This window comes from Nylanderia fulva, unplaced genomic scaffold, assembly GCF_048542155.1.
Source record: "Nylanderia fulva isolate GAGA-0341 unplaced genomic scaffold, ASM4854215v1 Scaffold1, whole genome shotgun sequence".
NCBI lineage: Eukaryota > Metazoa > Arthropoda > Insecta > Hymenoptera > Formicidae > Nylanderia > Nylanderia fulva.
This window is the reverse complement of record NW_028189192.1, coordinates 10,175,138-10,197,476: the sequence shown is the minus strand read 5'-3', so window position 1 is coordinate 10,197,476 and position 22,339 is coordinate 10,175,138. Positions and strand designations below refer to the sequence as shown.

Below are 22,339 nucleotides of genomic sequence, written 5' to 3'. Positions count from 1 at the left end.
ATCGATCAATTTTAAACATCAACATTAGAGACCTAAGACTGTATAAATAAATCAAGATATATAAGATTTTAGATTCGCTATGCAAAGTAATTTAAGAATTGTGCAATAAGTGATTAAAATTAAATATAACCATTAAATTATATGTGTCAAATGATGGCAAATAATCATTTTTGTGGCTTATACAAATCAATTTAAATGCCGAATAAATTAAAATAATCTGATCGAAATAGATGCGTCAAGAGATTTCGAATTTGAATTCAATCGAGATTTACGTTGTGTGATCCGCGTTTGTGCCCCTTAGCAACGCAAATGATGGACTCCACACGCCATCATATATACCATAAATGCCGTTCTCTCAAGCCGCATCAATTAATTTATGCGCGACCGACGCACTGTTGCAACACCTTGCGCACTATGTGTGGCTTCGGATCCACTCTGGTCCTGTTATTAAAGGAGAATTCACGCGGTTGGCTATTGTAACAATCGTCTTGGCTAAATTATTCAAAACAAAAACCCACGAAAAGCAAAGGTTTATTTTTCTCTTCCAATTCAAGATTAATCATTTAATGGTCTCAATGAAAATATCATCCTCGGAGGATTTAATTTATCTTTTTTTCCACTCACAAGATGTGTGTGATTCACTCGAAATAATCATCGAAAGCGAGTTGTGCAAACTCGTCTTAACGCTTCGAGGGAGGAAGAAACGCGCACGAGAGATCTTCATCTCTCTGTTCCAGCGGCGACTATCGCGCGCGGCAACCAATTATTACGGGGGCGAGAATATTGCCGGCGCGGTGTGTTATTAGCGCAAGAGGCGTTCGCCGCGCTCTTCTTTCCGGCCAGTGCCCGGGATCGGGAGTATCGCCGGTGTCGATCGTTACCATCTTGGTACTGACGCGACGTGTCCTTCCCCGCTGCCATAACCCGCAGATGGGCTCGCCGATAAAAAGTGTATCGCCGCTGCGATCACGCCGAGGTATTTTGAATTGTTCTCTCGCGGCTCTCCGAACGAAAGAAACGACTGGTCTTCGCCGATTTCAACAAGTTGCAAGATCGCTGAATGGTATAAATTATTTACCGGTTCGCCGCGAGCGCGTCATTCGACATATTAATCTCGGAATTAATTTTAAGGTACCTGTAATTGCTGTCAATTAAAATCGCAAACATATTTCATTTTCATAAATGTTTATGTATTCCCCTAATAATTATTAATTAACGACATAGATCTTTTGATAGTAAAAAATTATTTCTTAAATATTTGTTTTAAATATAACTGCAGTTACACATATGTATAGGTTTACTGAAGTTTTGCTGTGGCTCCGAGATGCATAATTTTGATGTGGAATTTTATAAAGATCTAATTTTTATTATCTGGAATTATCTATTATTACATTTGTAGTTGCATAATAATCTGATATATTTTGTACATACAACTTGGCATTTATTCTGATGATGCACATTGATATTTATGATTGCCTTCTACCTCGAACCAGTTTTCCTGATCCTTCATAAAATGTCTGTCACTATACGCGAATAAAATTGAAAACTCGCTAACAAGACAACGGTCAGATGTTTCAAAATGCATAAATGATATAGAAACCGTAAAAGTACAAGATATATGTATTTATTCCACAAACTATCATCATTATATTATATAATAAAATCCTTATATATATAACGTGAGATATTCTGCTTAAATTAAACTGCATCTATATGTCTTTGTATAGATATAGTGTGTAAATATTTAAATACGTCTCTCATTTATTATTACGAAATAAAATGTCATATTAAAATGAAAATGTTCTTTATCGTTCAAATTACTTAAATATATTACTTAAATTACTTAAGAGTATTGAAATATCATCCTTTTTGTCTTGTCGGCGACACGACTTCTTGTGTGACAAGAAATCGTGGCGACAAGTAAATTCCGTGGTAGTTGATCGTTTTAAGAATTACATCGCGGGATATTAAATATTCATTTGGTTTCGAGATCACCGATCGCGACGTCGCAACTGGTTCTTCTTCGCTCGAGAAGAAATGCGCGAACTTTATCGGCTGTCATTCTCGAGGTCTTATTGTTTCGCGATGGAGATGGAGATCGGTCGTGGATGCCAATCATTTGATATAAAAATGCTGGGTATTTTCACGCGGTTATATATCTATTCTCTCACGGAGTGGTCAACTCGCGGAGCAGAAAAGAATCCGCGTCCACTTTCGAGAACCATACGTGCGCATCTGGAATGCAGCGCAGAAGACCATAAAAAACGGTACAATTGCATTTGTCGGTGCGTCTTCGACGCACGCACGCATAACAGGATGTAATGCGGCTGCATAAAGTCTCGAATGTCTCCGCGCGCGCATTTAACCTCCTGCGCTTCGTCGAATGAAGAATGTTCGACGCTGCGCACGGAATGCCGCGATTTATAAAACGACTAAGAAAATCCGTGCGAGATGTTCGACATTGATGATGCAAATCAAATAAATTGAAAATTATGTGCACAATTATGCATTTTAATCATAGCAAGATCAATCGACAAAAATATTTTATGATGTATTTGAAAAATTATAATCTCTCTCTCTCTCTCTTTGCATTTTTGTTTCTTAATTTAACTATGTTAAATAATTTTTACGTATGAGATAATCTTTTTCATTCACTACGACAATAAAAGATTTATTTAATGTCGTTTTTTAACTCGTTTATCAAAATTATATAACATATTGATATTATATAATGAGGCATAAGATAAGATGCAACATCATGTAAATTATGATGCAAATAAAAATGAAATTTATTAGAATACAATATATGTGCATAAATATATTGTATATAATGCAAAAAAGTACTATTGAATTATAATAGAAATCATGAAGAAGGGTTGAGAAATAAGAGATCAAAGAAATGCGAAAATGAGATTCTACGTTTGTTAGCTCCAGAGTTCGGTGAAATCTCGACTATTCCGCCATTATTATTCGCGCTTCGCTCTAAGATAAAAATACGAATCGTAAATGAAACAATGTTGTCAAACGGTCGCTCTCGAACAGAAAATTCCAGGGCTACATTGTTACCCATGCATTCGAAATGGGTCGTAAAAGCGCGTACTTGTTATTCCCGAAACGCGAAGAGAAAGAAAAAGAGAAGGAGAGAAACACACGCACGTAAACGCACTTACAGGGCAGGACAACGGTAGACGCTAATAGCGAAAGAGGCTCTCTCGTGTTCTTCAGCCGGCAGCCGAGAAGAATTCGAGTGGAGAGGACAACGGGGAGTCAAGGGGGACGAGAGGATTAAGGGCGGTAGGAACGCGGACGAAGAGCGAGGTAGGGTCGAAGAGAAGGCCGGGGATCGCCTAATGAATTCAAATATTTGAATTACAAGAGTTGCGCCCGCGATCTCATTCATAGCGATGCGGCGCCGCGTTAGAAGATGCTTGGACTTAGGATCTCGCGCGGGAGCCTTCCCGAGTATTTCTGCCGCCGCCTCTTTCGGAGACCGGACACGCAATCGGCCGGTACGATCAGAAAAAGAGGGAAAAAAATCGGGAGCGAGAAAAGAAAACTGACACGCAGACGAAGGCGAAAAGGGGCGAGAGAGAGAGAAAAAGAGAGCGAAACTGTACCTAAAAGGAAAGGAATCACGTACGGACCGGACCAGAATCATCCGTCATGGCCGCGGAGGATTTCATAAACCCAAAGGTCGCAACACAAAATTAAGATGATATTACGGATAAACGAGTAATGCGCTCGCGCGCAGTTAAACAGTGAAGAACGCTTGTTAAGACCCGGCTTGAATTAGCCGGCTCGGGGGCTGCTGTTTCGTTGGACAAGTGTCCGAATTAACCTTTACGCAGGTAATTTTAAAAATGATTACACGAGTGGACGGTAATAAAATGTATATAGTTATCCTCCTCTTGATTCTCCCTCTAAATGATTGTTAAACAGTACATAATTGTATTAGGTATGCAATATTTAGAAAGCTATCTCTTAATTATTGCGAATATTATATATTGAAAAAATAAATCTAGGATACACCTAGACTATCGTAGCGGACGAGTTTCATAATTATTTTCATTACGAACGAGCAACTGTTTAATTTGGAAGACTGGGCCCTCTTCGTTCTCGCGCCACTCTCTTGTCTCGCGATCACCTTCTTGGCGAAAGTACCACTTCGCGGCGAGGACTTTTTCCAGGAAGGATTTCGATAAGGATACGTGGTTCCTCATCAGAAGAATCGTTGAGGGTCGCGCGGGAACATATCTTTGTTAAGCTTGTTAGGTTAATTTCGCGCGAAAGAGTGCTTGGACGGTTCTTCACGCTCATTCCCAGAGCTCGTCCATGTCACGCGTGTCGAAGGTCCCTACCTCGAGATTGTTGCAACAGAGAAGGCAAATATTCTGCATCGACACGTGTCGTATTGCTGCTTGTTATGTTAATTTCACGCATATTTTATTTATATAACTTATTTATATATTTCTCGAAATGTAATTATTTTTCCAAGTAATGTTTTTAATATATACGATAATTTAATATTATGTCATATATGTATATAACATATTTTCAATATATCTATATATATATATATTAAAAACATATATTCTAGATATTAAGTGAGAGAAAGCGTTCTTCAGAATTGATTATCATTTTTTCAAAGTCAAAATACTGCTGATTAAGTTGAATGTAAGAGTTTGTACAGCGATCTTTTAAGAAAGCAAGACCTAAATACATTTATCTGTATTATATGTATTTAGAACAACATGAGAACTACGCACTATTCAGTTTCGAATTGTATAGTCTTCATATATATACATATATGGAGCATACGCGCCATTGGCAGTGAAAGGATCGAGAGACACTCATCACATATCGTATCTCGCGGTCGACCTTTCGCCGCATCGATCGCCATCGCCGATCGATCTCGATATCCGACGACGGTCGCTTGGCGTTCATCCGGTGACGATCGCTCGAATGTCAAGGTTTCCCGTCGATTTCCATAGTCGCCTATGGAAATTCTCCGAACCGCGACGCGAACCGCGTATTCTAAGATACGAATGAGAGAAGGCGAGAGAGAGAAAGCAATGTATCTATATAAATAGATAGAAAGAGATTTCGTTACGAATACGTGCGCCTTGCGTAATGGCCCTCGAAGCTGAAACGCACATGATTCCGAGAGAAGCAACGAATCTATTACAATACATCACGAGCCGGTTGAACGTCCACTCGAACGTATCGCGGACATGTCGTCGATGGAACGAAAAGAAAATCTCTCCCTCGGAGGAGAGAAAACGTAGGATGGAGAGAGAGAGAGAGAGAGATGGAGGAAAAAAGAGAGAGAGAGAGCAAGCGTTAGAGATCGGATCGGACTGATTTGAATTAGAACAATAGACGAGCTCGACGCATACATAGATATACACAAACATATACATATTCCGGCGCTGTCGGTGACGTACGAGATTAATGATCCGAAAATTCAAAAATCGAGACCCCGTGGGGCGCCCCACACCTACATCCCTATATCTCTCTCCTTTTTTTCCCTTTCCTCCCTCTTTCTCTCGCACGATTCCTCTCGCGCGTCCGGTCGGACTCGCAACATCAATGATACCCATTGATCGATCGCGCTTTGTTTCGGCCAAATTAATTTCAAATGCTCCGCGATGTAGCCGATGATGCCGCGGACAGATACCTGGCTGCACTTAAATCATTCTCGCCGGGGCGCGACGGGTGTCCCGAGTCGACATTCGAATGATTCAACGGTGACGGCTCTCTCGGGACGATCGTGGCGCGAGAAAGACTGGCCGTTCGAATTTTTTCGGAATAAACATTGAAGACAAATCGGCTAACTCGAAAAATTCAACGAACGTACCTGAGCTCTGACGCGGCTCAGGTTGACAAGAGCAAATTACATGCATTGTAGTCAATAAAATAATTGAAATTCAAATCATTTTGGTATTATGCGAATTAGCATCCCCTTGAAATGTGTATCCCATATAGGCAAAATTATGATTTCAAGCTTGATCTTATCGCAAATGCTAGATGTCATAGAATCATCTTGATATCTATGATAAATCAAAAGATGTCTTAAAGTATCTCAATAGTGAGCCTAGATGCATTTTCGTTTCATCTTGCATCGTCGTCATCGTTAGGCTAGCACGTGTGGAGAGTCTAATGTAAAATGAGAAAAAAGGAGGAAAGAAACCACGAAATCGCTATGGCCCATCCGTTGCAACTATAAGAGTTCGTAACTCCATAATGCGCCCTGCAGGGAGGGAGAGAACCGCGCATTCCTGCCGACATTCCACTTCGAGACTCCCGCTTGCACCACGCGGCGGTCGGTCGGTTGCATCCGCGTTGCATCGTTGAGATGCATGCGCGTCGTCAACGTTGCCCGCGATGATTACTCGCGCGAATACGCGTTATTTTCGCATATAATTTCGACGATGTGACACGCGCAGATGCAGTAAACGCAACCGTCGTACGCGGCGACGTCATAACGATATAATATAATGCAAGCGTGATAAAATACAAGGCTGTTGTACAAATGATAAAATGTTTACTTACCGCACCATTTTTACTTATGTGCAAAATATATCAATGCTTTTAGTTTTTATTTAATTCATTGATAAAAAATTATAATAAAAAGTACGTGACAGTAATGCAATTAACCGGAAAGATTATTCAATTTTTGCTTGTAGTTCTAGAGTTATAATTATATCACGTTGCATGTCAAAAAATACGAACATGTAATAATAAATCGAATAATCGATAAAATATAACTATAATGAATTGAGTAATTTGAACAATTTTATGTACTGAAATTGGTTGCAATCTAAACAAATCATGTCATAATTATATAAAAAAATGCTAGATATTCAATCTTATTTGTCTCTAGAAACTTTCTAAATAATTTACTTGATAACGCGTTTAATAAAAATTTCAGATAAACTGTTAGCACCTCGACAAATATGTCGTGACCATAATCGCTTCTATACATCGGTGCAAAATGCACCGGACGCGAGACGTGCACCGGAAACGTGCGTTTTGTAATTGCCCTAATGAATCTCCAATGGCAAAAGGGACGCTCGAAATTTCGTCGTAATCCACATGGCAGATAGCGATCGTACTGAACGACACATACACATTGTCTCGGTCGTCGAAGAGTCCGAAAACCATGACGACCGCGTGCTCAACGATAGCGATCGGTCTTTTGTTTCCATTCATCCTTCTTGGCACCTCGACGAGCACACCCTCGACTAAGGTATCAGGGTGCTCGTCTTCCACAATCTCGTGCGCCTCGCCGACCAGCCGGCCAGCGAGGTATGCTAATCGAGAAACGATTCTCATTTGCTTAATCGCCGACCGAGACACTGCGCACTTTCGATCATTTTGGACTAATCTACTTCAAATGGATGGACTACATTAAACTTATATTTCATTCGATCTTAAATGTAAGCAGGGTGTCCAGCAGACTCAATGAAAAAAATTCCCCGATTTTTTCAGATTTTCCAAGACCAGAATTTAATTCTTTCCCTGACTTTTTGGTATTATTTTCTCCAAATGTATAATTTGCATATACATATCTATAGGATAAATCAATTAAATGTTAAATCATGAAATCCTTGAGATATTTTTGTCAACAATGAAAAAGCTCGGAAATTAAAAAAACAAAAATTTAAATCAATTATACAATCTACATTATGTACGATAATAATCAAAACAATCATGTCACTATAAACTATTTAAATAATCACCTTTTTATTTATATTATATCAAATTTTTTAGTTTTATCTCTATTAAACACATTGAAATAATATAACACGATGATGAAAATATAAATTAACGAACACGCTGTAAATGAATCAATTTTTAACAGCACAGAAAATTAGCGTGCTGGGAGTCAAGGAAAGGTTTATATTTATTTAATAAAAAATTTCAAATTATTGAGACAAATGAAGAATAATGTGAAAAAATCCAGATAAATAGTAAAATTTCCTGACTTTTCTCTGATAATTCCTGATTTATAAAATCCCCTGACAATGCCCGGTTGTCCAGATTTCCCTGATCGCTAGACACCCTGGTAAGTTTAATTTAATCCATCCATTTTAAGGCAACGAATCATCTCTATCTACAATCTACAATCTACAATCTATAAATCCGTTGCCTCAAAATTAAATATAAGACTCACTCACCGACACCGATGCCCAATAACGGAGTAATTGATGTTTGAGCTACGTTGTCTGTAACATACAAATATAAAATCTAAATTGGAGCAGCGTCCAAATTAATTATTATTCAAAAAATTATTATTGCACGCGGCGAACTTTATATTTGATGAATAAATAAACTATTCACCTTGGAGTTGCTCCGCTGATGCCCGATGCCTCTCTCAGGCCTCCTCCTCCTCTCAGGTTGTCAGGGTCGTCAAAATTAATTAACACGCGCGATACTTTTAACGGCACTCCCGCACTCGTACGCGCGATAGTTTTAATTAACGGCACTCCCGAATTTTACGTCGTCTCTGTAACATACGAATATAAAAACTAATTATAGCAGCGTTCAAATTAATTATTATTTCAAAAAATTATTATTGAATGCGCCGAACTTTATAGTCTATGTTTTTCAGGAAAATCTAAAGTAAAAAAATTTTCTAAATCGGTTTAGTAATTTCTGATATTACCCCAATTAATAAAACAAACTTTATCTCTTTATAGTATCTCTACATTAGTACATATACATAAATATATAGAAATATAAATATAGATATTGATATAGAAGTATAAATAAATATGATCTGTCTATTTCAATCCTATATAAATATATATATATATATACACATATATTGATAACGAAAGCTATACATAGAAATCATGGAATTGGTTTTGAAAATAAATATACTATAGTTAAGTTATAGTTAAGAGCGATAAATCAAAGTGCCGAGTAATTGAAAATCTATGCCTGGAATGAATTAGAATGATCTAAAGATAAATTTTGAAGAAACGCTTGCCTGCTGTTGGGACACATGTTGTCACCAGTTGTCTAATCGTCGCGTAACGGAAGTACATACGAATTTATTTGCGCTGCATGCGCGACGACATTTGGACGACGAGCGTTCCTTCAAGTGAATTTACAATCGTGAATTTACGGTCGCCAATAAAGCGCCGATTCGTTTACGTGAAGATTGTCGGTTGACCGTTTTAATCAGCCAACCAAAATTCCAATCGCAATCTTTCGCATCTTCGATCTTTTATACGTCTTCGTGACAGGTTTTATAAATTTGTCGTCCGGGAAATTGCATTGTATTCGCGAAAACTAGCTACCTTGAAGAAAATCGCGCGACGACCCTTGCCAATGTCATTTTGCGATGTCTCTCGCACGATTGTCAGGACAGCCGGCACATTCTATCGATGTAACATGGCAAAATTCGTGATATTTCGAGGATGCCGACCTGCAGGATGCAGGGACTCCTCTCCTTCCAAGAAGGTAGCTCGAGATTCTTGTTTGTAGGACCCGTTCCGCCCGGATCGTGCCGATGTGTCCGGCATGTCTAGTGTTTCTCTCGTGAACACAGACACGACAGATTAAATCTTAGTCTACTACTATATAAGTCTCTCATATTACACGCAATGTCGGTTTTATTTGAAAACCGGACACACAGAGAAGTCTGCGTGCCACTGCGTCGGCTCCCGTTTTAACGTCCTATCGTTCTCTCCCTTGTTATTCTTCCACGATTTCGTTTCTCTTGGAGACTTCACGTTAACTATTTTTATTTGAGCCTCCCTTTTTTCTCTTTCTTTTTTTCTCTCTGTTTTTTTTCTGGGCCCGTTATCAGCATTATGATTATTGCGCGATTATCATTATGACCACGTGTAGCTGTGACGTGTACTCGAAATGAAGCCGTACCACCATCAGGATCCGGTGCCTTATCTGCTAATCTTAATTTTCCGGGTTCCCCGCCGAGGCTCTCGGGTAGATATAATGTTACCGGCGCGTCCTCTCGAGTGTGACTCGATTGCAAACGTCCCTACTAGACAGCGAACAACGTCGTTGAGAACGTCGTCGGGGGATTTAATCTTATCCGGATACTTAGGGATAGGCGATGAGATTGTAGAATCGAAAACGAGCATACGCGTGCAGCGCGATCGTTAAACACTTTGTTCGTGCTCTGTCCTAATGCAGCAGAGGAGATTAAATTATATTAGATTGTCGGGAAAAATTAATTTTATTTCAATGTTATTATAATGTTGGAATAATTTTTTAGTCCAATTTTTAAGAAAGGGTGAATTTTATACCTAATAAGCAACGCTTGAAGAAAATTTGGTTGAAATGGATATTGAAAATAATAAACTCATTCGTCGCCAAGATAAAATGTAAATATTATTATATAGAAATCTGATTGATAAAAAAAGGAAATATATCGAGTAATGAGAAATAAAATTATAAGCGTATCGAAAAAAAAACGCTCATAAAATACATTTGGACAAGAAGTTGAAATGCCATAATGTACCGACGAAGGGGGTGAGTTTCGCTCGTTTCCTGTCCGCGCAAGTAGAAACAATAATAATGACAATGGTATCTCTGCGCAGGGTGGCCCTCGAGATAGTTTATTAGCGCTCGCGAGACAATGGAGGTCGGGACCCGAAAAGAAGAAGAGAAACGAGGAAGGGGAGAGAAAAGAGAAAAGAGATGAGGTAAGGGGATTCAGCAGCGGCAGCGCGAGCCGAGGTCGAGCGGCGGTGAGGAAGAGGAAGAAGATCGAATAAGAAGAAGTCGAGGAAGAGAGCTGGACGGTTCGGTCCGTATTTAAGTATGCGTGTGCCCGCCGCCTTCAAATTTATGCACGGCGACAAATATTTCAAAATCATTCCCTCCGTTTCCTCCGTTCTCCACCTCTTCTTGCCTCCTCCTTCTCGAACTGGCGGGACAGAAAGGAGGACGGCAGCCTCCCGCGGGAGAACCACGATAATAACGTGCGCAGAAAGGTTCCCGAGAGAACGATAGAGCGAGAGGACGAAAGATAGAGAACAGGGAGACAGATTGTGCGAGGACACGGCGAGAGCGAACAAAGCAAAGCCGGGAGCCCGAAATATATTCGAAAATTTAAATCGTCTATTAGAAACAACGGGTCCCGAACGCGACGATGCGTACGCGTCGATAGGTAGGAGATTTGGGCCCCCGAAGGCGAAGGCGGAGGAGACGATGGACACAGAAAAGAAGGTAGGGCCCTTTCTCGGGGCCCTCTCTCGATAGATCCCGACGAGAGATAACGCGGCACGAGGGAGAAGAGAGGAAGTATATGCGAATTATAAACCGAATGATGGTAGCCAGTGGCTTTCTCTTCCTCTCGGTGTGGGTCCCCTATGCGCGGCTACGTGTTCTACACACGTGCACGCGCGTGCAAGTTGATCGGACAGGTCGGAAGGGTCCTTCGAGAGCCCAGCTGGAGATCTTCTCCACGCGCGCTGCTCTGGTATTTAGGATAGGATCTCGCTGAGGACGTGCCGAGTGGCGACAGGATTTACAACGAGGACGCGGTAGATACACAAAGACGCGGCGAAATCTAGAAGACAATTTTGCCACACATTCGAGATCATTTGGAGCAGCAAATTATGGAGATATCTAATGCATATTAGGTTTTTTTAGATATCTTTGATGTTTTAATGTTTCCGAATATTGATACTGTCGTAATTTTTAATATATGAATGTTGGTACTTGAATTTTAATTTATTTAGTTGACCCCCAAACACCGCTTGTGGTCCTTATCAAATGTAAATAGAGTTAACTAGAAAGCAACAATATCATTTTATGTTTAATTTTTCTTTTTACATTTGTAAACAATAGACAATCAAAAAATTAAGAAAAGAAAAAAGAAAAATTTAAATAGATTATACATTTTTCGTGATCAACTTGACAGACGAGACGAACAATTGTTGTAAGTGTCAAAGTTAAACATTGAAACGTTATGTAATTTTTCATACAATAAAGTGATGCCAGTTTTGGTCAACTAAATAAATTTAAATTTAAATTTTCTACTAGCAATACCACACTAAATTTCAATACATATTATTACTTGAACTTTGAATTTGAAAAATCTAGAGATATTTTCTAAAAACTTTATAAAAGATATAACTATGACTATACAAGAAAAGCTATAATAATGTAACTATAATAATATTCTGTGATAACAATACAGATAATTATAAAATATTTCTTCTTTTCTTTCGCAATTGAATATCTATCATAAATTATTAAACATATAATTGCAATCAATATGCATGATCGCGAATGAAAACAGCAAAGTGTCGCACGGTTGTGTTGCAGATATGGTTTAAGAAAAGATGTCAAGGTCGGTCTAAACATTTTTGAATTTAGATGCACTCATTTGTATTACGAGGGAGCATTAACAATGATTGCGGCAATTGTATTTGTCGATTTTCCTCGCAAAAAGACTGCCGATCGAATGGCAGGGCATAAGCTGTCGTTGATCGTACATATTTAACTTTTTACCCTATCAACCGCAGCGCAATGTTGCGGCTTAGATATAATGACGTCTACAAAATAAAAGTATGAAAAAATATTTAAGTATTAAAAAAAGTAGCAACGATTAACGTAAATTATTGCTCGCACGTATCCACGACAAAGATTTACATCTCCGAGAAAAACTTGTCTTTCGTGAAGCATCTCTTCGATTCTGTTTCGTAAAACTTTCATTTGGAAGCTTCAACATCAAACGTTAAAAGAGACTTTAAATTATATAAAAATCCTATTTTAACAAAGAAAAAATTGGCTGTTAAAAATAGTTAATAGATAAAAATCTTTTGCCAAAATACTCAAATTGAAAATTGCATATGTGATGAGTATAAGAAAGACTTTGAAAACCTAATGATAAATTTGTAAAAAAGTATGTTGTCTAAAAATGGATATAAATGGATAATGGTTAGAATGATATTGATCGTGAGAAATAATATTCATACATAGTTACATCGCCATTATTGATCTCTAGCGACGGTCGCATTTGAACGCACTTGAACATCATTTACATGCGACAATGGAAATCATCGACGATCGCGAATATAGTGCGGCGCTCGTCCGGTCCGATTGTTCCCGCACGTATCGATCTGGGTTTCGGGACTTAATTTCCAGCCATGGCCGGAGATATTAAAGCGGACCGTGTGTGTGACGTCGTATGTATGCAAATCCTGCCGCTTTGCCCTGTTCCGTTTGAAGAGGGGACGGATGTAGGTGGAGGAAGAGCCGGAGAGAAGGAGAACGAAGAGGGAAAGAGGAGAGAACTCCGCTTCCGTCTGGAGCATCGCCGGCAATCGCGGATATCGAACGCACGCACGCGTGTTCACGTATAGTCCCGCGTACGAAGGAGTATATTCACGCATATACGCGGCTGCTCCACGACGAAACGCATATATAGATCACGTGTATTGTGATGGCACGATGTGCGCGTTCGATTCTTGCGCTCTCTAAATATTCCGATCCCTCGCGAAACGTCACGTCAGTGCCGTGGGGTACGCATATTTTCTTATATGCACGCATTTGCGAATGCACGAGTATCAAGACGAGGGAGTATGTTGCACTGTTTTTAAACGTCATCCCAAGCAAATCACGATAATTCCCCATACGCCGTGAAAACAATTATTAATCAATATCGGATATTGGACAAAATTGTTTTATTTCTATAAGAAGATAACTTTGTTTCTCGCGTAAAATAAAATGTTAAAACTGCTTAATGTCTAAAGAAATGAGTAAAAAAATCCCGAATTTTTTTGTGTATTTAGAAGAAACTTTTTTTAGTCATTATTTTTATATATGATAAATATATTACCATTTTATTTTTCTCTCATTCTTTATGCAGAATATATGTAAAATAATACAAATTCTGCCTGCAGAATATACATAAAATAATCACAATAGTGTCCTGCAGGAATTTCTAAAATTGCAATTTATATATTTACGTTTAAAAAATAATAAATAGGCATATATGTGCAAATATTCGTATTATGTATATGTGTACATGTATATACATAAGTATATATATATATATATATATATATATATATAATATGTATATATTCTTTCTCGTCTACTGAAACCACATACATATGTAACTTTGTACAATCTCGCTACGGCAGCATAAGAACGATTTTACGTCAAAGAAAAGAAATTCCGCACAGTTAAGGATTGAAAAAATTCTTTAGAACCAGACTTATCGTAGCTACTTTTCCGCAAGCAAAATCCTGCTATTACAACCATACCGCATACATTTGGTTACGTGTATGTGTTTCTCGTTAGTTCCATTTTAAGAATCGTTCGATATAATAATAAGAACTATAAAGAGGATTTCTCAAGAAGAAGGAAAAGAGAATATAAATGATACTAAGTTCCGCAATTGTGATAAAACAGATTTGACGTAATAAAGCTTAAAATGATTAGAGCGATAAATAAAAAAGAAATTTCTTCGCGAGTCACGGTATCATAGATCTAAGCAATAACCAGAGCGATAGATTGAGCGTGTCTTTTGAAATCGAATCTCGGCCACGTCACTGTCGTCTCTCGGTGGACATTGGATAAGTAAAGGGATGACAGGTAGCGGGTGTAACCGTGTAAGGGGTTGGTCAGCATCGAAGAGGGATGATCCTCGATGTATATATAGCAGCGAGACGTGATTTGCGGCTCGGGACATCCAAGTCTCGGATTTGAATTTATCTTATCCCGCCTCGCTTCCCTCGATTCATCCGTTCTCTGCTACTCTCCCTTCTGAATCAAGCTACGGCTGTTCAGCCGGACATTCGAATGTACTTCCAGATCTCGTTTAAGCGCCGCACACTCTCGGACGAACTTACATAGGCGAGATTCATAAAAGGGGCCACGACGAGGATTACCGTCTGTATGCAGATTATCACGTTCCCTATGAAAATCGCGGATCTTCTTTCAGAATTTTTCACGAGCGACATTATCGCGGTACTCAACTGAGATGAAGGCAAAGGAAGGATAAATCGAAATTCTTAAAAATGATCTGAATGCAAGTTAATAGCATTTATATACTACGTGTACTAATGTATTATCATTTGAAATGTTTCACTATTATTACATTATATTATTTCTTGATCGGAAATTTTGAAAAATTATTTGTAGAATTATTATTAAGATTTTTCTTCGACTAGATTTAATCACGGACTATTTGTGAAAATTATTCCACACATGGTCGATTTGTAACGAAGCGGACTAACGAAGTTGTGTGATCGCAGTTGCACAATAGAATTGAACTGTGCGAAATCATGCACAATTGCAATGCGTTTTGCACAACGTGTACTCGCCATTATACCCGAAACAAGCGGCTAACGACCCGCTGTTGGACGTCGATTGGCCGAATTAAGCACGATACGTGCACCCGCGTAGTCGAGCATGACCCGCGGGGATGATAATTAGCTCCGTATGAATGAGGTTTAATTGGCCCGGAGAATCAACCCCTTTTGGGAAGTCTCGCCGGAAGTTCCTGGAGTTGCCGCGCCCTTTGACTCGGGACAAAGTGATCAAGACCGGGTGTGTGTGTGTGTGTGTATATAGGTATGTATATGTAAGCATTGTTCATATTGCGTAGTTACATTATATATTGTAAAATTAATTCAGCAATATAAATGCTTAACACGAGGAAATACAAAAGCCTATGTATAGTATTAGAAAAGCATATCATTATCATATTAACGATATTAATAGATGCGAGAATTGCAAATTCTTTTTAACAATAATAAATCTATTATTGTTTGAAAAATTGATTTTTTATTTGCGGCAAATAAATTTTTGCTGCAAAAAGAAACTTTATTCAAAGTCGAAAAGACAAAGTAATGATACTATACTTATTTTAATACAAGAAAGGAAATTAGTTACAATATTTTAAACACAAAATATTTCTTCTGCATATAAATTATATAGTTATACGAAATAAATCGTTTTTATGTATAATTGTCTATTTTGTATTATATTAACATTTCCAAAATTTTATATATATATAATTTTATTAATGTTTTTGAATTGTTGCAAAAAATCTTTTATACCATCATTAATGATCAAAATTCAAAGCAGCCGACCCTGAAGCAGATCAAATAAAGGCTCACTTCTCTAGCTCTGGCAGTCTCACTTGGATATTATTAGCATTGTTAACCAACTAACTCAAGCGATACCCTCTGATGTGTGAGACTCGACCCTGGATTCCAGATCATGATATTCCTCAACCCTTTCTGGCCCGCGGGCCATTCTCACTCCGCGCCCAACCCTAATTGGTGTACTAACGTAATGGTGATCCGACCAAGTGATCACAGAACCCTCTACTCTGCCGTGCCTTTCTACCCTTTTGCAATTGACGGGAATCTCTCGAAATTGCTTCGATTACGCTTTTTATAGTTGATTATGATCTCGACAATGTTAGCGTTCAAAGCGCACGATGATATAATCTCAATACATATTATATATTATTCTTAATCTATTGTAAAATTGTTTATAAATACAACTCGAAAACTGCTTGTTTAAATTACATTATTTTGAAATTCGTTATTAACATATTATTGTTTTTCTTGATTCGCTATTAAAATTTTTGTCGTAAAATGATTTATCATAAAAACATTTTGTCGGGTTATGCAAGCATAAAAATTAAATGTTATATAGTGCATGTTATTGCTTTAAATCGCGGCTTATTTAGATATATATATTTTCCCGTCGCGATGTCAACCGGGAAGCAGAATAAATCCTGATGTTTCCGGAGAACACAAATACCGTCGTGGACAAAGACCGCGACGGTGGTGGGTTGACGGGGACGGAACAGTAGGAACGTCAGAGAGAGAGAGAGAGAGAGAGAGAGGAGAGGAAAATCGTGGAGACGAAAGTCGTTGGAAAGGACGAAAGCACGAGGCTGGCATGACGAGTCTCGGGTTGACGTTTCATTCCCGGCCAACTCCCGCACTATGCATACTAACTAGCCTTCGCTGTGTTAGCTATATTCTGTATCTACCCTGTAACCCTCCACCCCTCTCTCTCTCTCTCTCTCTTGCCCTCCATGCTGCTCGTTCTTTACCCATCGCATCCCTTCTGCGTGTCCCATTGCCCGGCACGGCTGCTTCTTTCGAGAAAACAAAAGGAAAGAAAAGACAGAGAGATTCGGAGATATGATGTCTAAACCGAGCAACCCCCGATTAGTTGAACCAAGGGGATGCTGGTCACTGGTTAGTTCCTGCTTTCACCAACAGATGTAGCCGACTGTTACTTGGCGATCTGTTCTTATCATTTTAATTAGATTTTGCTCTGATCATTTTGATCTGAACATAAGATCTAATACTAGGTACGCTTTAATCATTATTTATTTACACACAAAGCAAATTAGATATTTAATGAAAAGTATTAACTAGATTTTGGCAATGCCTAATTGCTTTGTCTATAGTTAAATTTCTGTATTATATATTTAAAAAAAGATTGATTTATTAATATATTAAAATAAAAATTATATATTCTATAAAACATATATAAATATAATTTTAGCATAATTTTAAAATTCTCGAGTCTGTCGAGCCTCGGTATAATTTTAATTTTGACAAGTTTTGTGCGAGATATTAGATCAATCAACATATATGCCTTTATAAAAATAGAATCGAATGCCTTTGAATTTTAATGTATATCATTCTCTTTCCGTCGAGAGAAAGTATTAGCTTTCAGAGTTTAATTGCGAGAGCTAAGCTCGCTGCCCTTCTTGTAGCGGTTTCTTAACGACGAAGATATATTGCAGGTCTTTCTTCGTGTCAACGGCGCAGAGATCTTGGCGCTGACGTATTCTCGCGGAAATACGTAAGCCAATGCAAGTCTGATTAGACTTACAAATCGCGGGACGTATCGCGCACAAGGACGACGTAGACCTCGTGAGCAATTACTCGCGCTTTACTCGAAGAAGAGGAACGAGGAGAACTAGGAGACAGGAGACGCAGAGGTTGGAGAGGATTTTCCTCATTCGGCTTCACGTAAGAGAGAACACACACGTAAGAATCGCGCATAGAAGCACGTGAATTCCGCCATAACGGAGGCAGTCACGAAATCGAGTCGACCGCCTAAAGTTCTATTTTTAAAAGGTTTCTTTCCCATTACCCACCTGGCAACTATCTGCAACGACGGATCTAACCATTATTTTGGTCTAGTCTTGTTTTTAACCCCTATCGGGTCTTCTCCTACCAAACCGCGCTCTCATCCTAAAACTCTCCCCTCCCCCCTTGGGGGGTGGCTTTTATTTGCTTTTATTCCGACGTAATTGTTAGGGCCAGTCACCACTATCGTCATTGCCTAGCGATGCCTAACCATCCAATTCGCGAATGTTTCTCTACCACGCGACTCTTTTATATCTAGTCTTGCTCTACCTACCACAATCGTGCGGGTCTCGTCCTGCGCGACCGAAGGATATCCTCTACATGTGCTTCCACGCGAACGAGAAAACGGGCGCGACTCGTTTCGCGAGATTGACGAGTGCCGTTTATTCGTGACGTGCGAAATTTCTCTTTGTTTCGTGCCAAAGCACACGTACGGAAGAGAAATTCTCGTTGTTACATTTTCAAAATTAATCGATCGTAAAAAAAATATATCGAAATTTTTTTCTATAGAAAAAACTTGAAACAAGAAGAAGTTATTCGATAACACACATTTATATTGGATTTATATCAAGCTTAGTTGCATAATTTTTCTTTTCAAAGAAATAAAAGAGATTCTCTATAAATTAATGATGACTAATACTTCAAACGACGTATTCTGATCCACGTATGGCGTGTCAGGTTTTTATCATGGCACCCTATTGTCCCGCATGACAGATTACACTCAATGTGCAACTGTCTTATACATAATCCGAATTAGTGGCGTGAACCCCTGTTCGCCCAGTGTCGCGTGAACAAAATGCGCGAATGCAAATTTCGAGCTGCGCGATTTCCCTCAACGAAGCGTCGAGAGAGAGAGAGAGATAGAGAAAGAGTGAGAGGGAGAACGGTAACAGCAAGAACGGAAGGAGGGCACGGACTTCGGGAACCAGCGGGACATAGCCGAGTTTAATTATCGAGTTAAACGTAGCGAACGCTGATTTTGATGAGAGTTCCGGATTCGAATGCTCTCTCCAGTACGTGACTGTCACCCTGGCGAGCCAGTTAACTAACTAACAGTCCGGGACAGTTAGCAAGTACCGGGCACAGAAGCCGATCCGTGGGGGAGATACGGCACGTATAAACCACCCCTTCCACCCCTTCCACCCCTTTCTACCCTCCCGCTCGTGGTCCGCCTCCGCACTCCGCGCAATGACATTGTTCGCACTCGGATTCATATTCAAATTGGCTGAGACCCGGGCGCGATTGTGATTATTGCGATTATTACTGCCGTCGATGCGCCGACGATGTTACGGAAAGGGGATGAAGGGACTCGGGTTACACGCCCGCGATATTCGTCACGCTGTTAATCCTTTCGCCCCAGCTCTGCACACGATGTCCCGTATTGCAATTGCATGTTCTTCCTCGCGTTGAAACATCATCAAATTTGTATTTATTAAAGCTTGATTGATTAAAGCTAAAAATGTCGAAGAAGCAAGATTTTTGGTGAAAAAATCTTTTCTTTAAATACAAATTTCGTGATTCTACAGAAACGTCAAAAATATTTGGTTTACTCTTCTTATAATATAGATTAATCTTCGTGGTTTTTTTTAGGTATCAAAAGAGAATACCCTTTTTCAGATACTTTATCTTCATTTAGTCATTTATCGAAGAAACCGTGTATACATTATGAGAGGATAATGGTAGAAAGAAATGAGAAGTTTGTAAGTTATTAAGCTCTGGCGAAAAAAATGTTGAACATTTTAACGCACGTTCGTAAACTACGGAAGGGAATTGGCCGAGAGAGAAAGAACCGCAAACGTAATCAGCGGTGAAAAATGCGGCGCCTAATGAGAACCTACGCGAGAAAAAGAGAAAAGTGAGGCAAAGAGCAAGGGATCGTTGAGAATAATAATAACAATAAACACACAGGGTGTCGCGCGCGCGGACGAAGGATTAATGTAGCGCGAATCGTCCCAATTAAAAATCCAATTAAAGAAACTGCCGGTCGCTGCGTTAAAATTTAAACGAGACGGGAGAGGCAGTCGACGAATCAAAATCACTTCCGCTCGATAAAGTACGCGTTCATTTGTTAATGGTTTTCCCACTGTTAAGATTCCGCCGTTACTTCTCCTCGTTTCTTCTCACGTTCCTCTTCCTTCTCTTTCTCTCTCCTCTCCTTGCCGTTAATTCTTCACGTTCGGGCGTTAGTTTTATGGCTCGTCATTTTTTTAAGTGCAAATGAGTTCTCCGCCACCGCCTTCCCGGCGCGAAAAGAAAGAGAGATCCTTCCTTTATTTCTTTAATTTAAAAAACGAGACGATTACACGGGGGATAGCTTTCCGGATTAAAAACTCCACGCCACCAACTCCAACCATACCAACGCTTCTTTTAGCCGTCAACCCTCGTTTTCTTACCCTCACTTTTGACGACACAACTTTCCTCGCATAAAGCAGCACGAAGAAAGAGAGAAAGAGAAAAAGAGAGAAATTATATTTCTGAATTAATTATGAAATCAACCGCGACTCTTAGATTAATATTTCATTTTTTAAGTACACTGCTATACACACGCTTGATGCGTATCTTTAATTAATGTATATAATACTTTAATCAATAACAACTTATTTTTAAATGCATTTCAAATTAGTTTTTTGAATAATACATGAAAAATTTAGTTACTTATATAACGAGAAAAATTATTATAATTTTTCCTGTGTTTAATAGGTTTTATCTTGCAATGATTGTCCGCAATTTTGTGAAGCAATATATGCAAATTAAATAATATTACCTAACTAAGTGCATTCTGCATGTGATTTGCCATCAAAATCAACGAATCTTTAAAACGACAATTAAATTAAAGTCGAATAAACTTATATACGCTTCGGTGATGACAACTAGCTGTGGTGGACCCCGAACAATAGTAGATGAAATTAAGTAGTAATTACCAAAATAACGAGTGTACCATAACGGATGTTTGCTTCGAGCCCTGGTACTATCATTAAACACTATAATTGCCTGCATCCTGCGCACGTTTCCGTTATCCTTCCACTTCTAAGATATCGTTTCGAGTCGACAATGTGAAAGAATTTCTTGTCGATCCTCACGAGTTGCCAGTTGATTCGCGCTTCTTATTCTTTTCGGTATATAATTCGGAATATTGCATTCAACATTTAAGGAATGAACAAGTCTTGACACAATCAATTCAATCATCAATTAGACATTAATAATCGTAGAGACTAGAAAATACGCGTTTTATAAATAAATAAATATTACTTCTTTTAAATAAACTAAAGATTTTATGACACTGTTTCATCGCTGCATTAATTCCCTCCCTAAATATAATTTAATTATAATATTTCTCATAAAATCGGTCACATAGTGACTCAAGTTAAATCCTAATTGCAACACATTACAACAGAAATTATATTGCAAGTACGTCGTAACTATTTAGAAATAATTAAAGAGCTGTCAAGTCAAAATGCTATGTTCTACAATTTTTTAAATCAAAATAACACAACGAAATAATTCTATGCGTTTGAAATCGAAAGACGGCTAATACGAGCATCGTAACTACAAACGACTTCGGTGCATGGAAAAGACAATAAGATAGGCAAATTCAGAAATCGCTCGCGTACTTTTGCCAGCCATTCCCGTCGCCGGCCGATACTTGAAATGGCTATGCGAACAGGGGGAGGCACAGAGTTCGTTATTAGACATTCCTCCGTTACACCGACACATCCGGCAGACGTCGTTCCTCCCGCGCATCGCTGAACGAGTGCGTGAACGAGTGTGTGCGCCTAATCGGGTGTGAACGCGCCTTTGTGGGGTGGCGGGCGCACGAGCGGCTCCGAGATATATTGCAGGTTGTTTAATTTCGCGTGCCCGCGGTGCTTTCTCGGCCGCCCCCTTTGTTTCGAACGGTTCAATTTAAATCGGACCGCGCTCTCTCTTTCTCTCTCTCGGTCGATCGGCTCTAACCGGGTTTAGAGGAGGGTTGAGGCGCCGATCTGTTATTAATTAGAGCGGCGTCGGGCGGAAAAGAGCCGGCTCCCAGAAAAGAGCCCGAGCTATCGGTTCTCGATTTCGGGAATCTCTCTCTCTCTCTCTCTCTCTCTCTTCCCCTGGACCGCGATCTCGCAAAACTCGTTCGCCGAATTTGCACGAAATTAATTGCCGACCCAGCTTTGGGATCCCGTTTGACTGCCAAACCGTTCGATACGTTTCTCGGAGGAAAGGGAGGA

The 22,339-nt window shown here is 39.2% G+C and overlaps 1 long non-coding RNA gene across 1 annotated transcript in view; it reads right to left on the bottom strand.

Annotated features, from left to right (window-relative positions):
- Positions 1-22,339, bottom strand: part of LOC114942113 (uncharacterized) — a 187,256-nt gene that overhangs the window by 159,430 nt on the left and 5,487 nt on the right. The window contains exons 4-5 of the long non-coding RNA XR_003821753.2: positions 8,344-8,509; positions 8,181-8,228 (exon numbers count right to left, since the gene is read on the bottom strand). This is a non-coding gene — a long non-coding RNA (uncharacterized LOC114942113). The remainder of the gene's footprint in view (positions 1-8,180; positions 8,229-8,343; positions 8,510-22,339) is intronic.